This window comes from Artemia franciscana, unplaced genomic scaffold (genome assembly GCF_032884065.1).
Source record: "Artemia franciscana unplaced genomic scaffold, ASM3288406v1 PGA_scaffold_58, whole genome shotgun sequence".
In the NCBI taxonomy this organism is placed as follows: Eukaryota; Metazoa; Arthropoda; class Branchiopoda; order Anostraca; family Artemiidae; genus Artemia; species Artemia franciscana.
The window spans coordinates 1,203,019-1,222,579 of record NW_027062698.1 but is presented as its reverse complement, the minus strand read 5'-3'; the positions used below and the strand labels follow the sequence as shown (position 1 = coordinate 1,222,579).

The 19,561-nt window shown below is 34.1% G+C and overlaps 1 long non-coding RNA gene across 1 annotated transcript in view; it reads left to right on the top strand.

Annotated features, from left to right (window-relative positions):
- LOC136042034 (uncharacterized) overlaps window positions 1–19,546 on the top strand; it is a 39,092-nt gene extending 19,546 nt beyond the window's left edge. The window contains exon 3 of the long non-coding RNA XR_010621150.1: window positions 19,445–19,546. This is a non-coding gene — a long non-coding RNA (uncharacterized LOC136042034). The remainder of the gene's footprint in view (window positions 1–19,444) is intronic.
- The last annotated feature ends 15 nt before the right edge of the window (window positions 19,547–19,561 follow it).

Sequence of the window (19,561 nt, the reverse complement as noted above, 5' to 3'; positions counted from 1 at the left end):
AGTTCAAAATCTACAACGTATGAAGGTATGAAAGTGAAATTTTCAGAGAATATTTCTGTTTTACGGATGACAACCTGCCATCCGTATGCAGGTTGTCAAAAGGGCATATCAGCAATATCTTAGGAACAGTTTCCTGTGTAAAATTTAAACTTACAACGCTTTTTTTTGGGGGGGGGGTGAACTAACAAAAACACAAAATTCGCATCATAATGCTACTGCTTCTACTACTGCTACTATTATTACTGGTGCTACTACTACTACTGCTATTAAAGCTATGATTACAACTATTAACTGTACTCTTTCTGCTACTAATATAACTAGTGGTGCTAGTACTACTACTAGTTAACCTAAGGGTATTAAGGCAAATATTTTACCCAATATTGTAGCAAATTTAATATATAATTCTGTTTCTGTGCGTGATTGTAATTTGTACTGTTGTTTAATTTCCTTGCTTGTTTGTTATTTATTCATATATTTGTGTGTGTATGGCCCATGGGTTTTTTAAATGCACTTATAAAGATATCTTTATATCTATACATATATAGATATAAAAATAGTTGATATATAATGCTATTACAACTACTAACAACTCACCGCAGCACCAAGTCACCTGAGGCCAACATAGCTACGTATGCTCCTCTCGCGTAGGCAATTTCTCTGGAAAACATCTAGCAAATCTTCCTCTGTTTTTCCGAGAGCCCATGCTTCAAAACCATGTTTGACCACTATCATCACTCTAGCTTTCAATATTCTTTTCTTGGGTCGCAGACTCATCCTCCTATTCTTCCAAAAACTCTGAATAACACCCTGGGCCTTGGCTATTCTACTTTTAGAATTTTTGCTGCACTTACCGTCTTTACTGAAAATACTACCAAGGTAAGTGAAGCTGTCCACTTGAAAGATCTTTTTTTTTTTTACTCAATCTCACCCTATCATCTTCACTTATTCCTAGCCTTAGCAACTTAGTCATCTTTAACATTAAACACTCAACAGGGCCCACCAGCGTATGGACACGTCCCGTTAGTTACGAAACTTCTCCTAGCAATGGGTTAAACTGCATGGTGACGCAGAACATCATCGTGGGTGGATTTTCTGTAGGAAGATAACTGCGGCTAGGTGTAAGATACAAATTTATAGACAAGGTCCTCGATATAGGGCTGCCTTGACCCTGTCAGGGTACACGTAAGACTGAGGACCGTGCTGGTAACCGTTTTCCTGCACGAGCAGTGGTGCCCCTCGAGGAAATTATAGCCTAAACGACAGAACATTTGCACGGGATTCTGATTATTGGATGACTCTTCTGGGCTTGATCCGTTTAGGTGGGCGTTTTTGGGCTGGAAAACCTTTTCCTAGCTGGTTCACTATTATGATCTGCCTCCCTATAGTAGTATAATATTTGTAGACATGAATAATGAATATCGTGTTGTGACCAAGATGGGCCCAGGATTGCACAGATCCTTCAATCAACTGGTGGTCCAGGGACTTTTTGCTGACCTGTTGTAAGCTGTCTTAAGCGCTTCTGTGTAGTGGCTGATTTCGCATCAAATCAGAAGTTAATTAAATCGGTGTGTATTAGCTGGTTTTATATTAAATCAGGAGTTAAACAGGGTTGTGTTCAATCCCTATATATATATATATATATATATATATATATATATATATATATATATATATATATATATATATATATATATATACTAGCTGTTGGGGTGGCGCTTCGCGCCCCCCCCCCAAGCCCCCCCGCGCGCGTAAGTCGTTACGCGCCATATTAGTTACGCGCCATTGTAGTTGTGTCCCTATGTCCCACCTGTGAATATAGATAGATATATATATATATATATATATATATATATATATATATATATATATATATATATATATATATATATATATATATGTGTGTGTTTTTAACTACGTAAAACTTGCGAATATACAACATTCTTTGCTGTCCTATTGTCTGTGCATATAAATAGATTGTCAGGTTTACCGACTCTTGAACATGCAACATATAATGGTCCATGGGAAAACAATCCGTATTCAGATCTATACCTCATGATTCTAATGATTGCCCTTGAGCTTTGTTGATGGTGATTGCTAATCGACCATTCCCTGAGTCGCCATCGTCATTTATATATCCCCCTGTGCACCCCGGCGTCCCCTTTGTAGTTATGTCCCTGTGTCCCGGTCGTCATTTATATTCCCGGTGTCCCGGTCGTCATTTGTGTCCCGGTGTTCCAGTCTGTGATTTCTCTTTGAGTGTCCCGGGCGTCATTTATATTCCTTGTGTCCCGGTGTCCCGGTCGTCATTTATATCCCCCTGTGCCCCCCGGCGTCCCCATTGTAGTTGTGTCCCTGTGTCCCGGTCTTCATTTATATTCCCTGTGTTCCGGTTAGTTTTTGCCTTTTTTTAGTTTTTTCAGTTTTTTTTAGTTTCTAGTTTTTTACCCTTTTTTAGTTTTTTTTAGTTTTTTAGCTTTTTTAGTTTTTTTTCTTTTTAGTTTTTTTGTAGTTTTTACCTTTTTTAGTTTTTTTTCAGTGTGAAATAATTCAGACGTCATATGCGGACAAACACGACGTCACTCGACAGACAGACAGACAGACAGACATAACCCACAAACAACTTATTTTTATATATATTTATTCATATTTTTTTAGTTTTCTTTTTCTCTTTTATTTTTCAGTTTTTTCCTTTTTTTTAGTTTTTTTCTTTTTTAATTTTTAGTTTTTTTTAGTTTTTTACCTTTTTTTAGTTTTTTTTAGTTTTTTTAGTTTTTTAGCTTTTTTAGTTTTTTTATTAGTTTTTATTTTTTTTGTAGTTTTTGCCTTTTTTTATTTTTTTCAGTTTTTTTTTAGTTATTAGATTTTTACCTTTTTTTAGTTTTTTTTAGTTTTTTAGCTTTTTTAGTTTTTTTTCTTTTTAGTTTTTTTTGTAGTTTTTACCTTTTTTAGTTTTTTTCTTCTTTTGTATTAGTGTGAAATAATTCAGACGTCATATGCGGACAAACACGACGTCACACCTGATCCACAGATCCACAGACAACTTATTTTTATATATATAGACTAACTGTTGGGGTGGCGCTTCGCGCCACCCCAACACCTAGTTGGTGGGGGCGCTTCGCGCCCCCCCCCCCAAGCCCCCCCGCGCGCGTAAGTCGTTACGCGCCATATTAGTTACGCGCCATTGTAGTTGTGTCCCTATGTCCCACCTGTGAATATAGATATATATATATATATATATATATATATATATATATATATATATATATATATATATATATATATATGTTTTTAACTACGTAAAACTTGCGAATATACAACATTCTTTGCTGTCCCATTGTCTGTGCATATAAATAGATTGTCAGGTTTACCGACTCTTGAACATGCAACATATAATGGTCCATGGGAAAACAATCCGTATTCAGATCTATACCTCATGATTCTAATGATTGCCCTTGAGCTTTGTTGATGGTGATTGCTAATCGACCATTCCCTGAGTCGCCATCGTCATTTATATATCCCCCTGTGCACCCCGGCGTCCCCTTTGTAGTTATGTCCCTGTGTCCCGGTCGTCATTTATATTCCCTGTGTCCCGGTCGTCATTTGTGTCCCGGTGTTCCAGTCTGTGATTTCTCTTTGAGTGTCCCGGGCGTCATTTATATTCCTTGTGTCCCGGTGTCCCGGTCGTCATTTATATCCCCCTGTGCCCCCCGGCGTCCCCATTGTAGTTGTGTCCCTGTGTCCCGGTCGTCATTTATATTCCCTGTGTCCCGGTCGTCATTTGTATCCCGGTGTCCCGGTCTGTATATACATTCGTTTTTTAGTTTTGTTTTTCTCCTTTATTTTTTTCCTTTTTTCTTTTTTTTCTTTTTTAGTTTATTTAGATTTTTAGATTTTTTAGTTTTTTTATTAGTTTTTAGTTTTTTTGTAGTTTTTACCATTTTTTTAGTTTTTTTAGTTTTTTTTTTTACTTATGTCCTGGTCGTCATTTATACTCCCTGTGTCCCGGTCGTCATTTGTGTCTCGGTGCTTTGTTGATTGCTAATTTATATTATATTTATATTTATATTTTTTATATTTATTAATATTTTTTTAGTTTTCTTTTTCTCTTATTTTTCAGTTTTTTCCTTTTTTTTAGTTTTTTCTTTTTTAGTTTTTAGTTTTTTTTTTTGTTTTTTACCTTTTTTTAGTTTTTTTAGTTTTTTTAGTTTTTTAGCTTTTTTAGTTTTTTTTATTAGTTTTTAGTTTTTTTTTAGTTTTTGCCTTTTTTTGGTTTTTTCAGTTTTTAGTTTTTTACTTTTTTTTTAGTTTTTTAGCTTTTTTAGTTTTTTTTATTTTTAGTTTTTTTTGTAGTTTTTACCTTTTTTAGTTTTTTTTCTTCTTTTGTATTAGTGTGAAATAATTCAGACGTCATATGCGGACAAACACGACGTCACTCGACAGACAGACAGACAGACATAACCCACAAACAACTTATTTTTATATATATTTATTCATATTTTTTTAGTTTTCTTTTTCTCTTTTATTTTTCAGTTTTTTCCTTTTTTTTAGTTTTTTTCTTTTTTAGTTTTTTTTTTAGTTTTTTACCTTTTTTTAGTTTTTTTTAGTTTTTTTAGTTTTTTAGCTTTTTTAGTTTTTTTATTAGTTTTTATTTTTTTTTTGTAGTTTTTGCCTTTTTTTATTTTTTTCAGTTTTTTTTAGTTATTAGATTTTTACCTTTTTTTAGTTTTTTTTAGTTTTTTAGCTTTTTTAGTTTTTTTTTCTTTTTAGTTTTTTTTGTAGTTTTTACCTTTTTTAGTTTTTTCTTCTTTTGTATTAGTGTGAAATAATTCAGACGTCATATGCGAACAAACATGACGTCACCTGATCCACAGATCCACACACAGACAACTTATTTTTATATATATAGTTTATATTTATTAATATTTTTTTAGTTTTCTTTTTCTCTTATTTTTCAGTTTTTTCCTTTTTTTTAGTTTTTTCTTTTTTAGTTTTTAGTTTTTTTTTGTTTTTTACCTTTTTTTAGTTTTTTTAGTTTTTTAGCTTTTTTAGTTTTTTTATTAGTTTTTAGTTTTTTTTAGTTTTTGCCTTTTTTTAGTTTTTTTCATTTTTTTTTAGTTTTTAGTTTTTTACCTTTTTTTAGTTTTTTTTGGTTTTTTAGCTTTTTTAGTTTTTTTTCTTTTTAGTTTTTTTTGTAGTTTTTACCTTTTTTAGTTTTTTTTCTTCTTTTGTATTAGTGTGAAATAATTCAGACGTCATATGCGGAGAAACACGACGTCACTCGACAGACAGACAGACAGACATAACCCACAAACAACTTATTTTTATATATATTTATTCATATTTTTTTAGTTTTCTTTTTCTCTTTTATTTTTCAGTTTTTTCCTTTTTTTTAGTTTTTTTCTTTTTTAGTTTTTAGTTTTTTTTAGGTTTTTACCTTTTTTTAGTTTTTTTTAGTTTTTTTAGTTTTTTAGCTTTTTTGGTTTTTTTATTAGTTTTTATTTTTTTTGTAGTTTTTGCCTTTTTTTATTTTTTTCAGTTTTTTTTTAGTTATTAGATTTTTACCTTTTTTTAGTTTTTTTTAGTTTTTTAGTTTTTTTTTCTTTTTATTTTTTTTTGTAGTTTTTACCTTTTTCAGTTTTTTTCTTCTTTTGTATTAGTGTGAAATAATTCAGACGTCATATGCGAACAAACATGACGTCACCTGATCCATCCACAGATCCACACACAGACAACTTATTTTTATATATATAGATATATATATATATATATATATATATATATATATATATATATATATATATATATATATATATATATATATATAATTTTGATCCACTTTCTCTTCGGAAGCACAGGAAAGGCAATGGGAGAACACGGAATCAAGTGGGGAAGAAAAAATTTCTTGGACTTTGATTATGCTGCTGATTTAAGTATGCTAGATGAAAGTGTGAGCAAAATGAGTGAAAATTTTAGAATTTTTGCTTCTTATTAATGTTATGGAAGACTAAGTCGCTAAGGCAAGGAATAAGTGACGATGAAAAGGGTGACGATAAAAAGGTGACACTGGGTAACGAAAAGATCTCTCAAGTGGACAGCTTAACTTACCTTGGTACTATTTTAAGTTTGTTTTCCATAGAGCTTGAGAGTGGTGCTTATAAGACACACTCAAGAGCTTGAGACATTATAAGACACAAGCACCAACAAACCTTTACCTGGCATTTACAAAGGTTACACTTTTTTTAGGGGGTGGCTTTGTTTTCCTATTTTATGTTTTCCATAGAGCAACGGATTGTTTTGGGTACCCGACTGACTGGCCGTATTTCAAACAGTAGGCTGTACGGAAAGTGTTGCTCAACCCTGCTTTCTATGACTATAATGAGAGAAAGCTTGAAAGGAAAAATTTGTATCTTGGGATTTTCTCGTATGAAGAACCATCTAGATAGGTCAGAAGTCTGAAAAAATTCGTTAAGAGCCTTAGTTTTTGTTTTTGCAAATGACGTTACGTACTATGTTAGTACATCGTATAAGTAGTTCTTATGAGATCATATAAGCATTTTTTTTTACATGGTCTCATGCATAGCATAAATAAGATTGTCGAGTTTCCAATGCATCATTTATTTATATAACATAATGTCTGTTGGAAGGCCCACGAAATAAAATCTGCAGTTGCAGTTACTATAAATGCTGATTCTCTGAATCCAGCATATGAACTATCAAACGTGATAAGATCTCGTTGATAAGATCAAGTGATAAAAATCGACAACGTGGATCATCAATTGTGACAACGATAATACGAACAGCTAAAGGAAAGGCCATTGCTAAATTGTCTGAATTAATTAAAATCACAAAACGTGTCAAAAATGAAAATGAAGAGCAAAGATTCGGGCGGTTAGAAAATTTGCAAAAACGACATTTAGAGCGTGTCAAAAATAAAATGAAGAGCAAAGAAACACGCGGTTAGAAGACATGTGACACCGAGCAAGTGAGCGAGACAAAAACACAAGTTGTTAGAAGAACAGCGGCGGCGTGTCAAAAATGAAAATTAAAAGCAGACACACGCTGTTAGAAGACTTGTGACACCGAGCATGTGAACAAGTAAAAATGAAAATGAAACGCACAAGACACGTGTGGTTAGAAGGCATACGACACCAAACATGTGAGCGAGTCAACGAAAATCAACCTGGACACAGAGAATCGAAATGTGTCAAAATTGAAAATGATAGTGATTATGATTGGGTTTGGGATTTTGATATGGATTAGATCATCGATTCCTACCATACCTTTGATAAAAAAAAAACAAAGATCCTGTGATATGTATTTCATAATGACGACAGACAAGCTGAGGTAAGACGAACTAAATAAATTGAAGATGATAGCAATGATTATTATGTTTTGGATTTTGACATGGATAAGGTCATCAATGCCTATAATACCTTTGAAAAATCCAAAACTGTTGGATAGATAAATTGTTGGAAGAAAATAACTTTCTGTTCACCTTCTGAACAATTAAAAGAAACAAAGGTTTGGTGATGTGTCTAAGGTTCATTTGGTAAGAATCTAAGGTTCATTTGGACGTCCCGACATCAAGAAAAGGCTCAAAACGTATGCGTTTAGAAGACAAGCGACAGTGAGAGTCCATATATAGAAGCCTGCCTTTGCCGAGTGTCGGGACCTGGCTATGAAGCCCATATGGAGCCAAAACGACTCCATATTTTTGCAGGAAAATTTGTATCTCAGGATATTCTGTCCTATAAAAACGATCTATATATCAGAAGTTTGATAAAATTCGTTAAAAGCCTTAATTTGGGAAAAAAAGATTTATTTTAGTGACATTATATTTATGAATACATTCAAAAAACGTAGGCATATATACCTCCTATATGCCTCAGTAATGGATGTACCGTTTTCAATGTCGGTGATGCAGCCAAAATTACAAAAGAAACATGATTGATTAGAAAAATTATATGATTGACGTCACATTTATGAGCACATTTCAAGAGAATAAATTACATCATCCACCCCCCCCCCCCTCCAGGAATGACCTTATCGTTTTTATGTCTATGACACATGCCAAATTGCAAAAGGAACATAGCTCAGTGTAAAATACCAAATGGAATCGGTCTATTTACAAAAGGCGTTTAAAGTAGTTTCATAATGTCTAGAAGACAAATGAACAATCTAGACCATCAAACGTGACAAGACCAATCCGAGCAGCTAAGGTAAAGGATATTGGAAAGATGTTTAAAGTAATGAAGAACAAATATGTACAGTCATAATACTTCCGTCAGCAACAATGACAACGAGTCAAAAATAAAAGTGAAGAACAAAGAACCATTGATTTCGAAAGTTACTGGCCTTTTTCAATCATCAGACCTTGTAGGAACATTTCTTTTGTCCTGACTTATGGTCTTCTAGAAGTTGAAACCATCATGACCCCTCTCCCTTCATCTTGACACTCCTGAATCCAGGCGCATTTTATTCTATCTTTTTTTTTTTTTTATCGTTTCAGATTCTAGTTTGTTGTAAGGGTTTATGGATTGAACTAAAATTACATGTCTAGCTCATTAATGAAATAATTTCTATTGTGCTTTCTTTAAATAATGTTAAGCTCACGCCCTTTTACAGAATAATTTTCGTTTTTTGGGTTATTTTCTTTTGAGTAAATTTTAAAAATTGAAATTAATTAAAATATTAGTCAATGCTTTCCGCGGGAAATTGTACACGGAACTAAGCCATATGTGAAATTCTTACCACTATGATCACCAAAAAAAGTTTCAACGTTTTTATAACACCAGATATCAAGTGGGCCCGGATATTTTTATGCGGAACGTAGGTGAAGCTTGATAGTGGTCTACATCTCTGAAAACCGTACCCATATGTCTACTTTGTCTAAGGTTCTTGGCCGGCCAGTTTCAAGCTGATCTGAGCTCTTTCGTGCAAAAGTCGGAGAAGGTGATTTGCCTCTATAAATTATCCTTATCAGGTTCCATATACTCGAGGTACTTGTCCCTTAGGTTTCAAACTGTCCAAAGAGAGAAAAAAAGGCTTACCTAGATTACTGCTCTGAAGTTGGTAGGGGTGGGAGGGGGCTTTTAGATTTGGCCTGTGCATGCTTACCACCTCCAACCATGCTTACTGATAAGCCTTGCATGGCTTTGGTTCGAGCAAACTGTCATTTGCTTTTCTTTCTGATAAAAAGCTGGTAGTTGAATGCAAGGCTCCGGGGGAATCAAGGGCTCCTACCCCTTTGAAGTTCTTTCAATTGTTCTGACTGGAAATCTTTGTGTCATTTCAGTTGGAATAAGATATAACATACCAACGTTTCTGCCTAACGAAAAGTTAGCAGTGGGGGAGGTCGTAGCAAAACTTGGGCTTAGATTCTTTTTAAAGAGTCGTGAATTAGTTCGTTCTCTCCCCCTCTCTGCGGCTTACTTGCCTAAATCAAAGCCATCCATCCTTTTAGAGCTGAATGATTTAGTTACAAACGAAGGGGAAGTAACCTTCACCTTGTATATTAATGATACATTATCAGCCAATTGACAAATTCTAAGCATAGCCATTCACGTTCTTGGAAGAAACCTTTTTTAGGTCCTCCCACTTAAATTTTCCTCTCCTAGAAGCAGACTAGTTGAGGGTTCACTTTCTTCCTTTTAAGTTTTAGGTTACTTTTATTGCACGCAAATAATTCGTAATTTGGCTCATAGAGAGGTTAAGAATTTCTTTGCTTTATATGGAAGTTGCCCAGAAGTATGGATCAACATGCATAAATGAAAAAAAAAGATTTTGCCAAGGAAATGCTTAATGAAATTCTGGTAGCCACCAACAGCTTTCGTACGAAATTATACTTAGGAATTTTTTTCATGCTCACATGTAAGCAAACAAAAATAACATATATAAATATTAGAAAGAATTTCCGTAATTTCTGGCCCTTGTTCCTTAGTGAAATTTGCTAGAATGTGAAGCTCCATTAATATGGATCAAGATAGGGATATGTTTTCGTCATTATCATCGTCCTAAAATCTGCAAAAAAAAGGAGATTAAGGGATTGAAAACTTGGAAAATTTTAGTTTAATAATCAGGTAAGTGCGTAGAATTTTGCATAGTTTATGGACCAAAAACGTTTCAAAATATATAAAAAGAGGAATTTGTTCTGAAAGTACAGGAATACATAAAAAAGCATCCCAAACATAATTTTGGATTCTGGGGGTGGGAGCAGCCGCCCCCTAAAAAAAGTGTAACCTTTGTAAATGCCAGGTAAAGGTTTGTTGGTGCTTGTGTCTTATAATGTCTCAAGCTCTTGAGTGTGTCTTATAAGCACCACAGTCAAGCTCTGTTGAGAAGTGAAGTTTGATTAATGCTAATGAAATAAAACAAAATATAATGAAAACATTATGTTTTATCAATAAAATTATGAAAACTACAACAAAGAATTATGGAAGGAGGGCCGCCCACACCGCATTGTATTAAATACGTAACCTAACCTAACCAAAATACCAACTAAATATTTGATTAAAATATAGTTAAAGTATAGTTTCTCACCGAGCCGAAGCTAATGTTGTCTGGTATAAAGACCATGAAAACCGGTTATTGTCTCATGTCTGCAATACAAGATCTTGAGTGTGGTGGCTATAAGACAAAAGTACCGTTTTTTCCTCGTTTATTTGAAAATTCTCAGTTATTGTTACGTTGTGATTGAACAAAAAAATTTCTTCATATAAAAATAGATAAAAATTCCCAAAAATTGTTTTAATTGGGCATCTAATGATCCATTCACCTTCAAGCTAACAAATTTTGATAGTTCGAGTGCATTCAGTTTTCTTTTTTTGGTTTTTAATGCTGTAGCAATTCTCATTCTTGAGAAATTGTATGCTATTCATTAATCACCTTTGCATTGCTTTTTCGGAATTTGAAAAACGTTGTTCAAGCACTCTGTTCTAAAATATTGTATATGCTAAAGCAATTTTGGATTCATTCCGAGTTCCCATATTTTGTAGGTTCTCAAAACACAGGGTAGCCCCAAATTAGAATTATATTTACTTCTGGTTTGGAGTCTCAGTGTCGATGCGAAGAACTTGGAAATGCGTCGCTTTCTGGAAATGCAAATTGTTGTTTATTTTCTTTTGCGCAAAATAAATCTTGCGTAAACGATCAAAGTCAACGCACTAGCGTTGGCTGGGTGGGAAGTTGAGTTCTTGAGTTCTTTATTTAACATTAAAATCCATAAACAAAAAATTACTTCAGGACAATCTGCCCCATAAGGCTCCATGGCTGGGAAAGAACAGGGGAGAAAAAAAATACCAACAACAAAAAAATATAAACAAAATCCAAAAAACAAAATTGAGTCGCCCACTTTAATAATCTCCAAAAAATGACAAGCTAGGGGGGGGGGGCACATGATTTCACCAACTCAATTAAATATCCAACTCAATCCAGACATCAACTCCAAGGGAAACCGGATTAAAAATTAAAGAGACAAAAAAACAAAAAACAACAAACAAACAAAATTATTTAATAGCTAGAAAATCTCTAACATAATTTTTGAACATACCAAACGAGTGGCAGTTTCGTACGAACTCTGAGAGCTTGTTCCAGATCCTGTTGCAAGCTGTCAGAGGGTTGAAGTCAGACCTCACTGACGATGTGTGAAGAACCAGTAAATTGTTGGAAGTGCGGAGATGATAAGTCGATTGATCAGAAACAAAAGATATATTATTACATAGGACAGCAGGAAGATGGCCGTGCAACTGTAAAAAAACGAAAGAAGAACAAGAAAGAAAATAGAGAGATTTCAAATCAAGCAAGGGTTTAAGTGAAAAACGGTTAGTTTCCTGAATAAGAGTCCTTGCTTTATCATAAAGTTTTGAAAGTGGCTTCAGAGACGAGGGAAAAGTTGACATCCAAATAACAGAACAATATGAAACATAAGACTGAACTAGGCTGCAGAACAAGAGTCGACCCTGGAAATATATATTTGACCTTTCTAAGGATTCCGAGACTCCTGGAGACTTTCATTTTAATCAGGTCAATATGATGCTTGAACGAGAGATTTTCGTCAAGCAAGATGCCTAGGAATCGAACGTAACGATCCTTAGGTCTACTTAGAGAACCTCTTGATATATTTATTTCATTTAAATCAGGACAAGCCTTTGAGACTCCGGAGAAAATGAGAAAACATGACTTTTCAACATTTAAGGCAAGATAATTTACATCAAACCACTGGATAACTCTTTCAAAAAGGGCTATCATCCTTGAACGAAGATCAGACTCAGTTCTACCAGTTGTGCAAAGAGTACTGTCATCAGCAAAAGCAATAAGTGTATCCGGTAAGGACAAACTCTTGTCACAGCTAGTGACGGATACTGGTTGACAAAGACGACTGCAAATGGTAGGTTTTAAAATTTTAACCGCACTAATAAGGTCATTGACGTAGATTAAAAAGACTATCGGCCCAAGGACAGATCCTTGTGGAACACCAGACTCTATTCCAGAAGGATTAGAAAAGTCCGGATGAACCGAGATGACTCGACCAGATAAATATGATAGAAACCATGAATAAGCATTCCCTCTTATACCAATATGGGACATTTTCAGAAGAAGAATCTTGTGTATTAATGAGTCAAACGCTTTTCGAACATCAAGAAAAAGAGCAGCAGGTATCAAACCAGAGTCAAGAGCTGAATTTAAATAATTCAAGAAAGTTGCACATGCGTGCTCAGTTGAATGTTTCGCCCTAAAACCAAACTGAAAATCATGAAAAAAGTGTTTAGAATTAAGAAAATCAAGAAGTCGAGAAAGCATAGCTTTTTCAAAAATTTTACTAAACACTGATAAAAGAGATATGGGACGATAATTTGCAGGATCATTCCTTGATCCACCTTTAAAAAGGATGATAACACGAGCACGCTTTAGAGCACTTGGGAAGACACCATTTTCAAAAGAAAGATTGACAAGTCTCGTGAGGGCACACACAATGACAGGAAGAATGAACTTGACAACCTCAGTCGGAATACGGTCTGGGCCAGAGAATGAAGAACCCCTCAAACAATTGACAATTCTAGCTATTTCAGCTTCAGAGACAGGTTCCAATGCCATTGATTTAGGACAAGGTGGTCCTAGATAAGACCTAAAATCATGTAGAGAAGAAGAGGGTTTTACAGAAGAGACTGTAGTTTTGCCGATATTAGCAAAATAGGAAGTAAAGCCATCTTGAACTTTTAGCTCACCCTTTACATTTTTGCCGTCAATCACAACACTTGAAGGGACAGAAGGAGGCAGAAAAGATGGTCTGATAACAGAATTTATTACTTGCCATGTCTTCCTAATGTCTTTACCGCACGCAGAAAATTTTCTATGATAAAATAACGATTTAGCCCTTCGGCAAAGCGAATTGTAAACTCTTCTATAAGCTTTGAAAAGTTGAAGCCGAGAATCACGCGAAAATGGCTTAAAGCATCTGTAAGCCTTCCAAAGATAATTTTTCTTCCTCCAACTTCTAAGGAGTCCAGGGGTCATCCAAGGATTCAAAGGGGTTGTTCTTTTCGATGCTAGATTCGACTGGGGTGCATTACATGTATCAAAGATAACTTCTTTCAAAGAATCATAAAACGAATTAAACAAAGAATGTATATCAGATCCATTTTCAGAAATACTCCACGAACGACCTGCCAACCGTGACCTAAGAATATGCAAGCCCTGATCATTAAATTTTAAAGACGAAAAACCAGCTTCTTGGCTCCTCCTTGGCAACGAATCGGAAAAATCATATATGGAAAAAACAGGAAAATGGTCTGAGATATCACTCATCAATATAGAATTTCCCACCAACGTCAAAGATGAAAAAATATTATCAAGCAAAGAAACGGTAGTGTTAGTTATGCGAGTTGGAATGCATGCAGAAGGCAGTGTTCCACAAGCGAGCATTGTCGAAAGAAAATCCAAGGACGAGGATGACCTCCGGTCAAACAAATTAAGGTTGAAGTCGCCCATAATTACAAGTTCACATGAATGAAGTTGGATTATTTCCAAGACCTCATCAAGAATCTGAAGGAAAGAAGGAACAGACCCACTAGGAGACCGGTATATATTACCAACAATCAAAGCTTTAGCTTGGGTTTTAATCTCAATAAATATGGATTCAAAAATTCCTTCTTCATTTCTTGACAGGTCATGTCTAACAGAGTACGGAAGATATTCCGAAACATAAACAGCAAGGCCACCTTTAGCCATCCTACTTCGATTCAAATATTCCATCTTGTACCCAGGGAGATGCAATAGAGATTCGTTTTTTGAATCAAGGAATGTCTCACAAAGACCAATGAAGTCAGGGTGGCCACTACGTACTATTTTTTTCAACTCATCAAACGAAGAGCAAAGACCCTGAACATTAAGCTGAAGTATAGAGAATATACCATCTCGTTTGGATACTCGATCTAAATCGGATATGTATTTACTACTAACTGAAAAATGGGGATTTGATGGTGATTTGTTAGACTGACCTACTGAATTATTTATCAAACTAAGAACATCAATTGGGTTATTTTGAAGATGAAATAGTCGCTCACCCAAGGAGGAGATGTCACCCAAACTAGAGTCAGACAAATTTAAAAAAAAACATACAAATTAAGATCCATCATGTGCCACCCACCACCCAGCTTGGCATCTTCATAACAATGACATGTGGACAGCAACTAGGCAAACAGAACGATGAACTCATTTTTTGTGAAAAAAGAAACTGAAACAAAAAAAAATAAAGGCCAAAAACAGAAAACTTGAATAAGAAAAAAACTTGTATACAAAATGAAAAACAACAAAAACATAACTAAATCTCCCAATCCAGGAGAAAAATTTATATATCATAACTTACGAAAACAAACAACAACAAAAAACAAACAACAACAACTAACAAACATCAAACAAATCACTAAAAAAATGAACAAATCACACATATTATTCATCACCTCCGACTATCACAGCGGGGGAGGGAACCACAGAGGTCGCATTACTAGATAGTTTGAAGGGATCAAAACATGAGTCCTCTATTCGCAACCAAGTCTTAGCAAGTGAAAGCAACCAAGTGAAGTCTTTCTATGTATTTCCGTGTGCATATAATGAAACCTCAGCCATTGTAGTCCTTGAAGGGCTTAAGGGGTGTCGCCCATTCCATTCTACGAGTTGAAACTGCTCGGAAAGCATCTTACCACCTTTTCAGTTCCCTGGGTACCCTCGTAGCATTAAGCCGGATCGAAACAAAACTCCAAGATAGTTGTTTTAATCGCAACCTGGTGGAAACTATAGTCACCATGATGCATCATATTCATCCAGCCGTGGTGGTAAGGATATCTAATTATGGTATTAGCTGGTTTAAAGTCGAATCTTCATAGATACACATGAATAGAAAGGTGGACACATAGGACTTGAGCACCCAAAGTGAGGCCCTGTACTCTTTAAACCCTCTCTTCTTCAACTTTCTTTGACTCGTGATCAGTAAAGAGTTGTATATATCATAATCATAGAACTTTTGATATTCACAGTATAGTATTAATCATCAAATTGTTCTACATCAAAATATACTAATTAAATATTTCACCAATAATAATAATAATAATAATTTATTTATCACCCTCTTCACAAAACAGAGGTTAATTGGAGTAGATACAAAAGAAAAACAGCCAAAGTAAAATAAATAACAAAGTTAATCACATACAGAAAAAAGACGGATAAGGCGATGAAAACATCCTAGTCTATAAAACGCTTCAATAGCTAGCTTGGCAGATAATTTTTCGAAAACACCAGTAATGAGGTTGTCCCCATGAGGGAAAGTTATTGCGACATGATCCATTCGTCAAAAACACTCCAGGATTTTCAATCTGTATAGGGCCGAAATTGGATTCATGCCTCCTTCGACCTAGGTCGAATATATGAATTGTGTTGTTGTTGATTGCAAATCTGAGTCTAACGTTATAATAACAAATCCAAAATTTACTTTACTTTTACTTTATTCTTAAATATGGCACTAATTCTTATCAATGTTCCTCTTTTAAATACTTCCCTCTTAAATTTATTGTGATGATTAATAATTTACATGTATACTGTGTTAAACAGAAAATGATCAGAACTTAAATTTAGAAAACACATTGTTTAACTTATTTAGAGCCCTTTTAATTAAAAATTTATGCAGATTAGTTCATACAAGATACCAAAATTAAGACCAACGGAGGTTACTGTAAATACTGCTACTGCTACTACTACTACTACTAACAACGCCATATAGCACCAAATAGCATGAGGGGTGTCAGTAAAGCTCCAAACGCTCCTCCTTCGTCCCAATCTTTTCAAAGCTTCAATGTGTACCTTCTTCCATGAAGTTCCAATTTCCTTTAATCGTCTCTTATGACCTCTTCCCAATCTAATCGAGAAGGACATGCTTTTTGTTTGACCCCAGATAGATGGCGAAACGCATAACTGTTGGTACGTTATTTACTTTATAGGACTAGAAATTGCAATTAATCTCATTCATACAAAACCCACAAAATTGGATCACCTAACCCTTCTAACGGTTGAAGTGGAATTTGCGCTTTAACTAAACTATATAGACTGCTGAAATTGAAAACTTTCTTGAGCTAAATGATTATTACATGTAGTAACTCACAAATGAGGCTCCGACCAATAGTGAGTTTGAGAGAAAGGGGAAGGGGGTTGCAACACCAGACTTTTAGATAATTTCTGAATTTATTTTAATTTAGTTTTTTTTTATCTACCAAGTGACATATAGCGATCGCAAATTCTGTCGGTCGGTCGGTCTGTCTGTCCCGGTTTTGCTAATTTAGGCACTTCCAGGTAAGCTAGGACAATGAAATTTTTCAGACGTATCAGGAAACAGACCATATTAAATTAGAAATTGATGTTTTCTCGATTCCACCATCTGGAGCCCTTTTTAATAGTCAAAGTGATTGGAGGGCAACTAACCCCCCTCCCACGCCCACCATTTCCCCAAAAAATCCAATCAAAATTTTGAGGTATCCATTTTGCTCAACGTCGTTGAGAAGTAGAGAAAATATGTCTTTGAGGGTGACACCCCCCACAGCAGGTGAGTGTTGTAAGTTATGCCCCGGGGTATTTAAGGTTTATATAGAAAAGGTGATCCTATAAACTTCGAGAGGGCTCATTGTATTTGGAATCAGAAGTTTTAGTGCCCTCTTTAAGATTCAGAGTGATCGGAGGGTGGATGCCCCCCCCCCACACACCTCGTATTTTACCGAAATGCATTTGATAGAAATTTGTGATGGCCATTTGTTTCGTAGGAACTTCTAAAAAGGCATATTTGATTAGAAATTGAAGGGGCTAGGGCCCCTTTGAACGGTCAAAAGTGATTAGAGGGCTACTAATCCCCCTCCCACGCCCACCATTTCCCTAAACTGATCCAGTCATAATTTTGAGATAGCCATTTTGTTCTGCTTAGTTAAAAGATCTGGAAATTATGTCTTTGAAGATGAAAACTCCCTGCCCCTCTCCATAGCCCTCAGGGCAAGGGTTGTAAGTTATGCCCTGGGGACATATAAAGTTTTATAGAACGAGTGGTCGTATAAACTTTGGAAAAGGCTCATCTTTTTGGTCATAATAAGTTCCATTACTCTTTTCAAGATTCAAAGTGATCAGAGGTTTGATAACATCAAGTGATCAGAAGAATTCAAAGTGATCAGAGGTTTGAGACCCCCCTTGTCTCGTATTTTCCTGAAATGTATCTGATAGAAATTTTGAGATGGCCGTTTGTTGTCGTAGAAGCTTCAAAAACGGCTCATTCGATTGGAAATTTTTAATAATCAAGAGGGGTTGGGGGGCAACAAGCCCTGGCAACTTCAAGGAATAAATATCAGTATATGTCAACCAAACTGAAAATCCACGTTTTTTTGTTTTGTTTTTCTCAGTAAAGTGCAAATTATGCTCTTGTATTGACAAGGCACAGGGGTTATCGGCCCTACTCATTTTAATCTTTGCTCGTTTTGAGTTTGACTTGGCTATTTATTGAAGTTTCTGTCCGTCTTGAGTTTCATTAATTTATTGATAGCTATTTGTGGTAGTTTTACGCTTGGAAGATTATTTGGCTTTATTTCTGCTCATTCTTGGCTCAATAGAGCTCTTTACTTCTCTTTGAAAAACTTGTTTTATGGAAAAAGTTTTTTTTTTAAGTTAATGACAATATAGAATGAAATATAAAAGCAATATAGAATGGAAATTGAACGGAGCAAATAAAATTAATTCTTTCAAGGTTTATACAGGTAGGTTAATTTGATCTTTACAGATATAATCAAAATTAAGAAAAAAAAAACATTTCAAAAATACGGTTTTGGTTGACAATCGTCTTCATTCCTCATGGCAAAGAGTGTGTGTGTGTCTAGGGCAAGGAGGGGGGGGGGGGTATTTGCATTTTTAAAGAAAGTAAAACAGTTCAAAATAGGGATGATACCTTTTTATTGACAGTGAATAGATATAAAATTATTTAACTGGATATTTCGAACACATATACAGTGTTCATCATCAGCAGTAAAATGTTTTACTGCTGATGATGAACACTGTATATGTGTTATTACCAGAATAACACAAAATACCAGAACTGATAATAAGTAAAATACGCTTAGCTATATATATATATATATATATATATATATATATATATATATATATATATATATATATATATATATATATATATATATATATATATATATATATATATATATATATATATATATATATATATATATATATATATATATATATATATATATATATATATATATATATATATATATATATATATATATATATATATATATATATATATATATATATATATATATATATATATATATATATATATATATATATATATATATATATATATATATATATATATATATATATATATATATATATATATATATATATATATATATATATATGTATATATATATATATATATATATATATATATATATATATATATATACGGTTTTATCTCCGTGGGGCTCTTAGAAAATGTAAATTTTTTAAATCACACCTTATCTACCCATGAAAGTTTTTGCCCAGAAAATTTCTTTTCCGCCAAAAACTAATCCATGCTACCCCCGCCCCTCCTTAGGTAGTGCTCATTTTCACATTTAGCATTTATCTTGTATTGACTAATTCAGTTTTAAGGAACACATTTGTATCTGTGCTTTTCCTATATCACAAAATGTTCCAGGAAAGTCTAAAAGGATTTGTTAATAGCAAGCATAATTACATGTGAAGAAAAAAGGTCTTGACCAGACATCGCAACCATTTTGAGGTTTTCGCTCTTGTGATGTATATAGCCAGTCTTCAATATTTATCCTTTTATATATTTATTAGTTCGGAAAAATATATTGTCTATTGTCTGCAAATGATTGACTTTTCTTTTCTTTTCTAGATAATGAAGTAGCTGGGCAGTAAATTTCGGAAAAGCCTGTTCTCTGTTGCATTCGTCCTTTTGTGTATAGACGCTTATTTTTACATAAAAAGACAGTGCAGCAGAACTGGTTTCTTA